The sequence below is a fragment of the Pinus tabuliformis genome, chromosome 8, assembly GCF_031772625.1.
Source record: "Pinus tabuliformis cultivar Carrire ecotype Pingquan chromosome 8, CPIR1, whole genome shotgun sequence".
NCBI lineage: Eukaryota > Viridiplantae > Streptophyta > Pinopsida > Pinales > Pinaceae > Pinus > Pinus tabuliformis.
The window spans coordinates 845,939,136-845,953,383 of NC_142294.1; positions in this window are offsets into that span (position 1 = coordinate 845,939,136).

Consider the following 14,248-nt stretch of genomic DNA (forward strand, 5'->3'; position numbering starts at 1 on the left):
CGAGGTACCTGGAGGAAGAAAGAGAAGGTTGTAGCCTTCTGTAGGTCGGCACCTACATACTAGTACATCAGCTAGTACAAGAGCTAAGGGGGTGATAACTCCCTTCCAGTAGCAGCTGGAAAACGAGTAAAGGTTGGAGCATTTCAGTAGGCCGGCACCTACATACTAGTAAATGGATCGGATAGTACAAGAGCTAAGGGGGTTGTAGCTCCCTTCTAAGAGAGTCTGGAGAATGAGAGAAGGTTGTAGCTTTTTGCAGGTAGAAGCCTGCGTACTGGTATAAGACTGCACTAGCACAGAACCATTGTAAAATAAGTTTCTTATTAAAAAGAAGATTGAGACGACTTGCAACAGGTGGTTTTCATCCACATTGGGTTTCCACCTTACATCATGGTGTTCATGTGTGCTTCTTGTGTGTGATGATCAACTCTATTTTACTGCTCCTATTTACTCTTCATATGGTTAATAATGTTTTGATGCACTCATTAAGGATCAACTAACTGAATCATAAATTTAATGGATATACACTTGTTGCATTACACACAGTTGCGTATACACACAGTTTGCCTTAAATGAAGTAGCGTATATGAATCTTAATACCCCCCTTCATCAGTGGTGCTCTCATAATCCTTAGGATTAGGACTATGTGGAAACTTTGACTTTGGAAATTCTTCAACCCCCCCCCCCCCTCCCCCCCAACCTTCATCAGTGGTGATCTCATAATCCTTAGGATTAGGACTATGTGGAAACTTTAACTCTAGAAATTCTTCATCCCCCCCTTCATTAGTGGTGCTCTCATAATCTTTAGGATTAGGACTATGTGGGAAAAAGGATTCTCTATTCACAGGAAATTCGTTTTGCTTCCCTTCATCAATGTTGCTCTCATCATCCTTAGGATTAAGACCAAGTGGAAAATTTGTCTCTCTATTCATAGTGAAATAATTCATGTTACATTCATAAAAATGAATAGAGTTGTTGCATGACAAAGATGTCGATGCTAATGAAAGAAAAACTTCACTATCAGAAAAATCCATGACCTTCAACAAGAACATGTCAAATGATACATATGAACTCTCTCCTAGTGACAATTTACAGCTTATTGATTGAAAATTACCCTCTAAAGCTTCCCCCCAAAATTTTTCAACGAAAATTTCCCCTCAAAAAATTTCATTTTGAAATATTTCCCTCCAAAATTTTCATCTAAAATTTACTTGAAAACATATTACTAAACTTTTGGTCTTGAAAATTTTCACCCTAGTTTTTATTCAAAATATTGATAGAAATTTTCGTTTAATGCATTTCTTCAAAATTAAAATAATTTTTCTATTTAAATTATTTAGCATTGGCTATGTAACTAAATTAATTGTTATAATTAATATCAATGAATGAAAACTAACCTAAACCTATAATATTAACTATAAATTAAAAATTGTAATTTTAAGTTTAATCCCACATTCGAGAAATGCTAAAGCAATCCCACAATCATTGCTATAAAATAACATTCATTGTTTCTATTCATCACATCACATCAAGTCTTCTAGGTCTTGTTAAAAAGTTTGGAGCGATTTGTGAAGGAGTTGCATTGTCATTGATAGCACATTCAACGAGAGTTTTACGCATTTGAAAGGTTAGTTTTCTTTCTATTTTGACTATTTAAAGAGGAATTTGGGGAAAATTTGTTGTTTTATGGGAAAAACCACATAAAAAACTCTTATATATATATATATATATATATATATATATATATATATATATATATATATATATATATATATATATATATATATATAGCGAAGAAAACGAAAAAACACTCAAATTTGTAGGATTTTTAGGAGAAAAATTAAGAATTTTTTTAATTTTTAGGCTTTTGAAATGAAAAACAGGGGTTATTGTTTTTTTTTTGTTAATAATTTGGTTTGGGGAGCATTAAAATTCTTGTATGAAAAAAATAAAAAATAAAAATAAAAATAAAAATCCATTATTGTTTTTGTTATATATTTTTTATTTTTTAATTTTTTGTTGTTTTTTTTTTTAAATTGAATTTTTTTTATTACACTTTATTAATAATGTTTAAAAGACAATTTTTTTTTCTTTAAATAGATTTTTTTTAAAAATTAAAATTTATCTTTTAAAAATTGTAATTTTTTTAATTTTTTTTTTAATTAATTATAGTTTTTTTTAATAAATTGAATTGTTATTTTTTAAAAATTATTCAAAATAATTTTTTTATATAAATATTAGTTTTTTTCATTTATATTAAAATTAAATTATTTTTGTTTATATAAATATTTGAATTAAAAAAAAAAATGTCCCCCCACCCTTTGGTTGTTGGCTGAGGGCCCGCGTTGGCAGGGGGGAGGAGCTGCATGCATTATATAAAAACAAAAAAGAATTAAATTAAATTTTAATATATTATATATTATATTAAATTTAAATATATTTTATAAAAATTTAATTTAATTTTTATATATTAAAATTTAAATATAATACTTTTTTATATAATAAATTTTTCCCCACCTCACTCTTGGAGGTATAGTTGCATGCATGGAAAAATATACCTCTAGCTTGTAGATATTTTTTACTCTAACTCCAATCTACTTCACTTTCCCAGTAGCTACATGTTTCAGAAAGGATTTCCCCTTATTGAAAACAACATCATAGGCTCTATCCTCCAATATTACTACAGAGCTCAGGTTCTTCTTTAGCCCAGGTACAAACATAACATCTTTGAGGTGAATATGGGATCTTGACTCCCTCTTAAAGGTCACAATACCAATTCATGTAACATTGTACCCCTCATCATCCCCAAGTTCTATATGCATCCAAATATCCTTCTACTCCAAGCTATTAAAAAAATCCTTGTTTCTTGTCATATGGTAAGAGGCACCAGAATCTAGGTACCAATCACTCCCTCTTATTGTGCTTACCAAGAAAGCAAGGAGGGTGAAATCTAGCTCAATTTGAGATGCTAAGGCATCTCCCCCTGCTCCTACTGTAGGCTCCTTGCTAGATTTCCTCTGTGGACACTTTGTAACATAATGTCTGTATTCATGGTAGTGAAAGAATTTTATCTTGCTTAGGTCCTTCCTCTTTCAATCATTCTAGATGGACTCAACCTCACCTTGGGCCTTTTTTCCCTTGGACTTCATTCCTTTTCCAACTAGATCAAATTCCTCTTCCTCTCCTTTGGATGTCACTCCATCTCTGGTATTTCTCCTAGTCTCTTCTTGAACCAAATCAGACCACAACCTTTCCCAATTCGTTAATTTTCCCTTACATTCATAGAGTCCTGGCTATTGTGCAATGATTTTGGAAGGACTAGAAGAGTTAGCATCACTAGGTCATCTTTTACAACATTTACCCCAACCCCTCCAAGCTCATCTCGAACTTGAGTGAATTGGGAGAGATATTATGGAATAGTGTCATTTTTTTGCATCGTAATGTTTTGAAGTTTTTCTTTCAGGCACAATTTTCTATGTTCACTGCTATTTTTTAAAATCTCAATCAGTGTCTCCCACATAAAATATGGTGTTTATTTTCCATGGAGATTTGAGACCACATGGTCTCTCACAGCTTCCAGAAGAATTATCCTAGCCTTCACAACATCCTTCTTCCATTGCGAAAATTGTGGTGTATCATACTGTTGTGGTTTTGCAGTGTCAGTTTTAACGTATTCTAACACACCATTATCATCAAGAAATTCTTTCATTTAGTCCTTCTAGGCTATGAAATTTGAGCTACCCTCCAGGACACACTCTAATCTCAATCCATTGAAAGACATTCACCCAAATTTGAAGAAAAAATGTTACACTGAAGATGCAAATTCAAAATTCATGCAGAACAAATTCAAAATACTAGTTCTAATGTGATTTCAAAATATCTAATACCATCTAAAAATTTCATGGAAATTGCAACTGCTCAAGATTTCAAACTGAAAACAAGAGACACAAATTCTACTCTACTAATCTGTAGAATGGAAATCACAATTCATAACAACATGCATAGAAATGAAACAAGAAAAACCATAAGTACATAGTGATTTATAGGGGAATGCAACTAGAAAAAACCCCTCAAGCCTCTTTCCATTAATCAGTTGAATAGAGAAACTATTACAATTTCTTGCTCCAGCTCTGAGCACAACATGCAAAAGAACAATTGTTCTCTCTACTAAATGAGAGCCTCTAGAAAACACTTATTCAATTTCTACCTCCTCTAGCCTCCTATTTCCTTGCGCAATCCTTGAGGAAATTAGCTCCTAAAAGATAGGAATTTCCTCCTATTTTCTTGCGCAATTCCCAAGGATGATCAATTGTCTGTATGCAAAGTTTTGTACACTCCACTAGTATACAAATAATTTTACAATAGCCCTGATTCCTCCACTCCAACTGAGGAATTCAACTTCCATGCATGCCTGAGCTATTTTTGGCTCATTGATTAGTTAACTGATAGATCTCTAAGTTACACTGTTTTCTCATTGCATAATTGACCTTCAACAAACTCTATCAATAGTTAGAGGCCAGTTAACTAAGTACAACTGAAAATAACTAAACTAGATTGCTAAAATTTAGCAATCAACACATGCATGACTGAACTCCAAGCCCACTAACTCAAATTTTCTGATTTAACTGAGTGACAAGAGCCATGTCACACTAGTTAACTACCTCCAAGTTGTCCTGCTAATGTGGAAATTTGATTTACTCAATTTGACTAAGGCTAAAGTCAATTGAGCCTTTCTTGCTACACTTTCTAACAAAAGAATTTTTGTACACAAATTCAAATCTCTCAATGCCTAATATAAGCAATACAAAGATGAGATTTACAACTTGAATGATTAACTTCTAATGTATAATAGAGGAAAAATTTTGAAAGCTCAAACTACTTGAGTAAGCTAATTTCAACTAAATATATTTGCAAAATGCAAGTCATTTCTTGAAAAGAAGCTCATTATAAAATATGCATTTTGAAGATTCAAGCTTGACACACAAACAATTGTTTTCCTTAAAGCAAGCAAATCCACTTAGTGATTAAAAATGGCATGTACACGTGATGCAACTTTCTAACATGACAATGTAATTACTATGAGTGAAATTGCCATGAAATACTCAAGCGAGTTCAAGCCTAAAGATGCACCTTAGAGGGAGAGAAACAAGGTGAAGCATGGATGGTGTTTTTACTCATGCAATATAAATTCATGTTTCCAAAATGGAATGTATATTATGAGAGTATAGAGCTTGAAAGTACATGAATAAAGAAACCACTTCATAAACTATAATGCATTCAAAAGGATGAGAACCAAGAGGCAAGGTGGGCATAGACAATTTACCTTGTGAAAACATGAGAATCCATAGATCTCAATGATAGCTAGATCATCTAAATATTCAATCAATCCAAGTCATAGGCATAACCATTGAAACATTAAAAAGTAGAGGGGGACCCAAAATTTAAGTATACTATCTAAAACTTTTGGGTGGTGTTGTAGCAGCGACAACAATTGGAATACCACTAGTAGAATCCAACATCTTTGCCTTCGTCCCTTGAATAGATTGACTCTTATCAATGATGAAAGGAAGTGTTGGTTAGACACTATGTGTACCACTTTGAGCTACCTGGTCATTTATAGATGCGCCATTCATCTGTCTCATTAGCTAGGTACTTTTAGTCTTTACAAACAAAATCAAGAGGTCACACATGCAAGTTTTTGATAATGGTATAGACAACATGATAGAGGGTTTATTATATTCATAAATTTAGAGTGATTTTTTGGTGTTTCTCCACTACTAGCAAGAATCCATAGCCTTGGTGGAGTCATTCAACAAATCACAAGCATCACTTCACTTCCACCGAGTGTCCATAACCCTAGCAAAGTTGCTTGCATCACCTCTCTGTGCAGGAAGCCTTTCTCATTCCTTTAACCTTTATTTGTTTTCTTTATTTTCTGTGCACTTGGAATCATTTATTAGATCATTCATTGCACCAAGGTGGATAAGGGATCCTAACTTATTTTATGGGCAAGATAGGTTGTTTCTTGTTTTGCAAAAACTATAATATTTTTTGACTTAGGTTTTCCCTCATGGTATAACTCTACATCACATCTCAAACTGATAGGTGGACAGTGAAAACACACAAGTAAAAAATGTTCAAGACCAAACCGGAAATAGATTTCAGGTTATAGATATAGGCCTTATGAACTAACTAGAGTTCCCCACAAATACCAACTCATATTTTCCTTGATAAGAAAGCAGACTCATATAAAGGATATCAAGGACAAGATTTTAATACTAGGGTCTACAATATGCTACCTCTTGGAGTTACCACACACAACCATTTGTTAATATTTTAGCTTTATGGACAAGGCAAGTGAGTTAGATCAAGGAAGCTCTTCACGACATCATTTATGTACACGCTTGAAAAGAAATTGTAGAGAACGATGCTCAAATGAAAAAGTAAATACACAATGTAAGGAAATGAATGTCAGATGAAATGAGATCAGAAATAAAAAAGAGATAAAGTTAATTGCAATGAAGTGAAGTGCAATATGGGAAGAATGATGCTAAATGAAAAATCAAATAATTCAATTAAATAAAGTAGATACAAGGATTAACTAGAGTTGTATGAAATGCAAATAAAAGTGATGCAGAGAAATGAAGCTAAATGAGCAGTGTGTCAATAATTCAATGCAACCCATTAAAGACTAGATGCAATGAAAAGAAAAGAAATATTGGAAGACAAAATTAAATGAAGATTGAATGAATCATGCAATGAAGTTGACTAAATGAAAAGAAAATGCAACTACGTGCACAAGAAACAACCATGAAAAACTATTCTAACAAGAAAATAAAATAAACTAAACCTAAATCCTAATCTAATTTAAGAGAAAAGATCAGGCTCATGCGAAATATGATTTCCAATGGAGCCATCTGATTTTTTTCCTGAACCGCAAACAAAAAGATATTAGCAATTAGAATCATCATGAAATAATGTGCAAAAACAAATATTTTTACCTGAATAGCTTGCACAAAAGAAAGAAGGTCACGCCTAATGGTGAAAGAGTTTGCCATGAAGGATTCTTCTAACTGAACTATAAATCTATCTTAGTAAAAAAAATAATCATCTTGGAAATCTTGGAGACCTCTCAAAAGCATACCTTCATTAATATGAAGAATATGAGAAATCAAAGGGTCATTAGTTGCATAAGAATTTACAAGAAATGGCTCTTCCAACAACCCAATAATGTTATCATGATAAATAGAATGATGAGCTTGAAATCCATGAAACACTTCCAATGATGAACATTCATGCGGTGAAACCATGCTAAGTAAAGAATCGTGAGATGAAACCCTAACATCATCAATTTCAAGGATATTATCAAGATCATGAGGACCTAACATAACCATCAGGGAGAGTTGAAGTGCATTAATCTCTTGAGAAGCCTCTAATACTTCAAATGTTGGAGAGTCAAATTTTGGTGGCTTAGTAAAATCAACAAATGAATATAGACATCCATTATTAAATGTTTCAGTGAAGACATTGTTAATAGGGTGGTGGCTGCTAAATCCATTGATTTGATCAGAATGGTCAATTAACACATAACACTCATCATGGATTAATGATGGGAATGAATCAATCAAAGGGTTTATGTGAATAGCATGGATGGTGGAATGTTCTTTTTCACATGTTGAATGATCAAAATTTGGGAAGTTGGTCAGATCAACAAATGTATATGGATATTCATCATCATATGTATTAGCAATGTCATTGTGAATAAGATAGACAACAATTGAAGCCATGGGTTTGGTTAAATATTTCAATTTCATCAAATTGACCATTCGAAACAAAATATTTTCTTGCATAAAACATGCAGATGAATTAGTCAAGAGAAATTTCATGAACCACCTGAGTGATATGCTTTTACTCTTCCCATGCTAAAGATTGGTTCCTTTTCCTGCAAAATTTCTTCATAAATTGATTCATTAGCAACAAATATTTCAATGTCAGTTGAAAAAATCAATTCATTCAGTAATGAAGATAAAGGAGGATGGGGGATATCAAAAGCGAAAACTTCCTTCCCCAAGTCTTGAGATTTTCCTTGAGTCACATTTGAAAAAGAAATAAAAGTTGTCATAATGAAAGTAGGGTTACAATCATTTTGATTAGTAGATTGCAGATTGTTAGAATAATCAATATTTAGTTTACTTTTGAATTGTTTGTCAAAAAAGTAAACCAATTTTTAACACTTTTCAAGCAAATAATTCCAATCCACATCTCTCTCAGGAAATTTATAACAAATATTATTAAATCTATATATAAGATCATCCAATGATTCGCCTGGTTTTCTTTGGTGTAATAAACAACCTAACATTTAATTGTTAATATGGTAGTTCATTAACTTTGAGCTGCAGCACTGGAAGTGCTAGAGAAGGACTGCAGCAACCTGCAAATCAAAACCCTAATCTAACTTGCAAACAACAGTCATTATCCACTCCAATCCTACGATCAAAAGTATTCATTAAAACTGAAAACCCTGATTACTACAAACATTAACCCTACAAATTACTATCATTCAGAAGCAACCCTAATTATTAATCAATTGAAAACAAACCCAACTTTTTTAACAATTTAAAGAGAAAACCCTTATACATAAACTCGAAATTCAATTCATGCAATTAAATCAAAGTTCTCACTCTAAAAGAAAATTCAAATTAGTCCCCAAACTTCATTAAGAAATTTATCTAACAAAACATTGGTGTATTATAAGCTTATCAATTGGAAAGAAGTCACTATGTGCAAACAAAATATCCTTCAATCACACTGTCATCACAATCCACAACAAAATGTTCTCAAACCACTATTAAAATCAAAGTTTACAATAATACTATGCAGGTAAGTAAACCAATGGAGTCAAATGAAGAATTCTAGAAACAAACATATCATCATTCTACAAATAATTCTTGTTTCCTATTTTAACACAGGTTCCTATACTTAATGCGGTTCCTGTACTGCGCAATTTATATCAAGTTGAATCCACCAATATCACAAGTCTTAGAAAGGGTTGATGCCCTAGATCAAGCACACGTTTATTGTCAGACCATAAAACCCCAAAGAAGTCAAGAACAATGTCTCTCAATTTGTCAAAGGGAATAGAAGTTTATTAAGTCGACATGTCTTTCAACACACTCTTCAAAATTAGATCTGACTCATTCGACAACCTAAAAATTTCAATCAAGATCCATATCAGGTATTCAAAAGATAACTCAAGAGGATCGCTGAGAATTCGAACTAGAGGTGAAGATAGAGGTGCGTCTAACCTGCTCTCAAAAAGGAAAATAACAAATTAATACTAGAAGCTCACAAATCTAACCACAATCTAGAAACAAAACCGTCATTCTAAGAAAACCAAGGCTACAATATAAAACCTCATTTGACCAATTATCAAATGAAGCATAAATATCATTTGATAGCACCCAAAATGTGTGATAAAGACTGGACCTAACACCTGAATCAAATACCATTAGAGAACTTTTGAGGTTTAAAATGGGCCTTCTAAGAAAAATGTACAACCAAAATAAACTTTACACGAACCAATAGGATTTAAGATGATGATGTCAACCATGGGGGATTATTCACCATTTTTGGGGTAAAAAAGCAAAAAGATTAAAAAATAATAAAATAATAAAACTACTTTTTCAACTTGTAATTTCAACTTATCTCCCTAAGGTTTTACCCAAATTTCGAGTGGGGGTGCTTGTTGGATGCAAAATTTTATTCCTCATTCAAGGAGTACCCATGTTGCATACTTTCGATGGACCTTGCTACACAAAAAATGATAAATACATGGAAAAACATGATTGCAATAACATTTTTCATTTATTTCTCATTTTTCGTGTAGAGGGGTCCATCAAAAGTATGCAACATAGGTACTCCTTGGATGTGGAATTAAATTTTGCATCCAACAAGTGTTCCCGCTCGAAATTTGAGTAAACCCATAGGGAGATAAGTTGAAAATACGAGTTGAAAAAATAGTTTTTTTCTTTATAATCTTATTTTATTATTTCCACTATTATTTTATAATTTCCTTAAGAGGCCCATTTTAGACCTCAAAAAAGCCCCTAATGCTTACTACTACTACAAGTTCAACTTTTTGCAATAACTTTAGTCACAAGAACATTGCATCTATGAATAGAAATATAAAGAGTGCATACAGAAATTATAATGTTGTCAATCACACAGTATAAAACACACCAATGCTAATATTTATAGATGTTACACACCTGAAGGGGATGTCAAGCTAAACTAGTGGGCCCAACCAGACCAACTCATCCCCCTATTCGAAGACTTAGATCAGGAGTGAGAAATAACCATTCGCACGCATAGATCACAAGGATAAAAATTGGGAAACAAAACCTTTGTATTGATCAAACTCGATCCCTATTACATCAAGGAGAGGATGATTCCAGCGCCTAGAAAAGGGGTCGATCCTCCCAATCTAAACCAACAACAATCCTATGATAACATCACCATCCTTTTTCATAAGGCCATCATCCAGTTTATATTTGATTTACAATATATAGATGGTTTTGTCATGCCAATTTATGTTACAAAAACTAATCAAACCATATCTATTTTTTTTTCAGGAACAGATCCAGTGAAGTTACTATTTCAAACAAAGGATATCGAATCTAATAATGTCTTAATCATTCACTCTTGATGGATCAGAAAAATTCTATCATGGACAAATAAATTTGTTCTAGAAGTGTCCCAACAATTTTCCTGTAAAATCAATTTGAACAAATAATTCAAATATTTGACTTGCTAGCAATAGAAACTCGATAATGACCTTGTACAACTAATGAAATATGGTCTTATTATGTGAGGGTTTTGTTTAGCATACCTTTCTTCTTCTTCAACCTTCTTTTAACTACAAAGGGAAAGGTAGTTGTGCTCCCTCCTTCATTCTCGTTCTTTAGGATCTCCTCATAGATATGCCAGCGGGCCACTGGACCTTATGGCTAGCTCCAATAACCAATAATGTTTGACTAGTGCAAGAAGATGAACTAGTGCATGAATTCAATGCATAGTGTAGGAATATAATTCGTAGTATAGGGAGGTGAGTGTAGGATCAAAGCCTGTTGTCATATGTGTAAGAAGGTAATTGACCATGTTAAACCTACAAAAATAAAACCATCATTAATAAAGGTTTAAATGTAAAATCTTGTTAAAACAAGGGAGATGTGCTAAATAATAAATATTTACTTTATCATCTCCAAGAATGCACAAAATGATGACAATAACCAAACAAACTATATAGAAGCATGAGGGATTTCCAAATAAAAAGTGATATAAAGCAAGACAAAATAGGGGCCTAACAGGTTTCATTCTAAGATTATTGATATTTTCGAAAACTTTTTTCAGGAATATATTCGTGAAAGGCAAATTCAAGCTCAAGAATGAATTTTTGAAGTGAAAGGATAGATACAGGTGGTAGAGTTTGAGCCCAGTATTTGACATGACCTTTAAATGTAAGAGTGAAAAGTTTACATATGAAAAATTCATTAGACACATGATTCAAGATACAACTTCGAATAAATTGACTAATATGTTTGGATCTAGAGGTTTCACCCTCATCGCCAAATTTTTTTGGTAACAAGATTTGATCTGTTTAGATAGGAGTGTTAGAATCTACCTCTCCATAAACACAAATAGAAACAAGGGGTTCAGAAGAATCCATGTTAAATAAACAAATTTAAAATGCATGATCCACAGTGTTAGCTTGTCATCCGCCCTCCTTCTAGTGCCAAATTCATTGACAGGCGTTAGAGAAATTTTGAGGCCTAAAATGGGCCTAAAAAAATGTACAACAAAAATCAAATTTATAAGAACCAATAGGATTCAAGATGATGATGCCAACCATGAGGGATGATTCACCATTTTTTAAGTAAAAAGGTAAAATGATTAAAAATAAAAAATAAATTGTTTTTTTAACTCATATTTTCAACTTATTTCCCTACAATTTAACTCAAATTTGAAGTGGGAGAACTTGTTGGATGTGGAATTTAATTCCTCATCCAAGGAGTGCTCATGTTTCATACTTTTGATGGACCATGTTACATGAAAAATGAGAAATACAAGAAAAATGTGATTGCAATCATGTTTTTCCATGTATTTCTCATTTTTCGTGTAGCAAGGTCCATCAAAAGTATGCAACATGGGTACTCCTTGCATGAGGATTTAAATTATGCATCCAATGAGTGCTCTTGATCAAAGTTTGAGTAAAACCATAGGGAGATAAGTTGAAAATACAAGTTGAAAAAATAGTTTTTATTTTTTCCCTCTAAAAATTGTTGATGCAAACTAATATTATTTTATTATTTCCATGATTATTTTATAATATTCCTTAGGAGGTTCGTTTTAGACCTCAAAATTCTGCTAATGAAAAAATGTTGATTAATTATCTAAGTAGGTTGAAGAATTGAAGAGAGAGTTAGCTAGTGCACATCAATAAAATGAGAAGCTGCACATAGATAATCAAATTCTATCAACTACAAACTTAAATCGAGAGAATATGCAAACAATAATTCATGAATGGATCAAAGAGTTAGAGGAGGTCATGAAACACGTGTATGATGAAATTACAATCTTAAATAAACTAGTATCTTTTCTAATCTACATGTAAATACAATTGTAAGATAAGGGAACATTGATAATATTAGCTCTCTTAGAAGTAGATTTTATTTAGGACTAGAGCACAAAGTATCCTATTGCACCAATAAAATTTCCTAAGAAGGATAGGTTGGATGTCGAGTTGGATAGAATGGAGGTGAGGATTTTTGTGCAATCACATGAAAAATTAAGCAAAAGCATTATTACAACAATATCAACTTATCAAAAATTGCACATTGGATTAGAAGCTCTAGTCAGAGTATATAAGATACCTTCTATGGGTGCACCAGGGGAAGTAAGGCCAAGAGAAGAGATGAAGTGGGAGATTTGAGAAGCATTAGATCACATGAGGAAATTTTTCGTACAGAAAGACTTAGAAGTGAAAAAGTAGGATATCATTCAGTATGTTGTGGAACATACAAAACGACACACCAAGCTAACAATCATTTTGAACCAGTTGCAAGCAAAGTCAAAGTCAATGATTTTTTATGCCTTGGCATGCATGGTGAGATATGATCAAGAATTATCTAATGAGGTGAAAGATGTGGTTGTTGAGTATAAGGCATCCCACACATATGTGACTAAATAAATTCATGTTAAAGCATCGAAAATGCCCACCATGCATCTCATCACATGAATGCACTTTTATTTCTTAATTTTGATTGTAATTTTGTAAATAACATGTATTTTAATTTAAAATGTGAAAATAAAATGAAGATTCAAGTGGAAGTCGAAAGGTCATGAGGGTAGCACAAGAGTCATAGGGGGATGTGAAAGGTCACCTCACTTGTTATAAATATAACCTCGTGGTTAGAGCAACTGGACTTTTAGTTAGTGATCTCATTGTGAGGATATTGTTAGAGAGCTTATAATTCCTTTGAGAAAGCAAGTGATAGCTTCACAACTCCACTATTGGATTTAGTGAATACTTCTTGTAATTATGCACTTCAACATTTATACTCAATATTCAAAAGCTCGTTGAACCAAGAAACAATTTCATGCACTTATTGTTAAGCATTGTGAGACTCTTCTCTTAATGATTTGATGGTATGTATTTACTTTCATATGTATTAAGGATAATTAACTATTTTATTGCTTCTAACACTGAGATTCTATGCTATTTACGTTATCAAATGTCATTATTGATTTCAAACTACTTTTCAATTGATAAACAAATCATTCCTTCCACATGTATCTTTATCGAAGTATGTTAACATCCTTCTTTTAAAGGTTCATGTCATTTATCCTAATTGTGGTCATTTTCCATGCACATTATTTGTAAAGGATTTCAAAAATATTTAACTTTTGTTTATCAAAAGTTGTATTAGTTTTCTTATGTGTCTCTCATTTAGTCCAAATCATATCTTAAAGCAAACAAGATCATATTCAGGCCAATACATCGGATGAGACTCATATTCTAAATGGTGTAGGGTCTATTTAGGACCTTACACCCGGGAGATCTCCTTTTCGTCAGTAGGTGGGAACCTGGAATAAGATAAATTGGGCTTGGAAAGGTGAATATAGGGGAAGAAGTTCCCTAGTTGGTTTCCCCCAATCAAAAAGGTTCCATAGGTGTTGGCTTCATCAAATA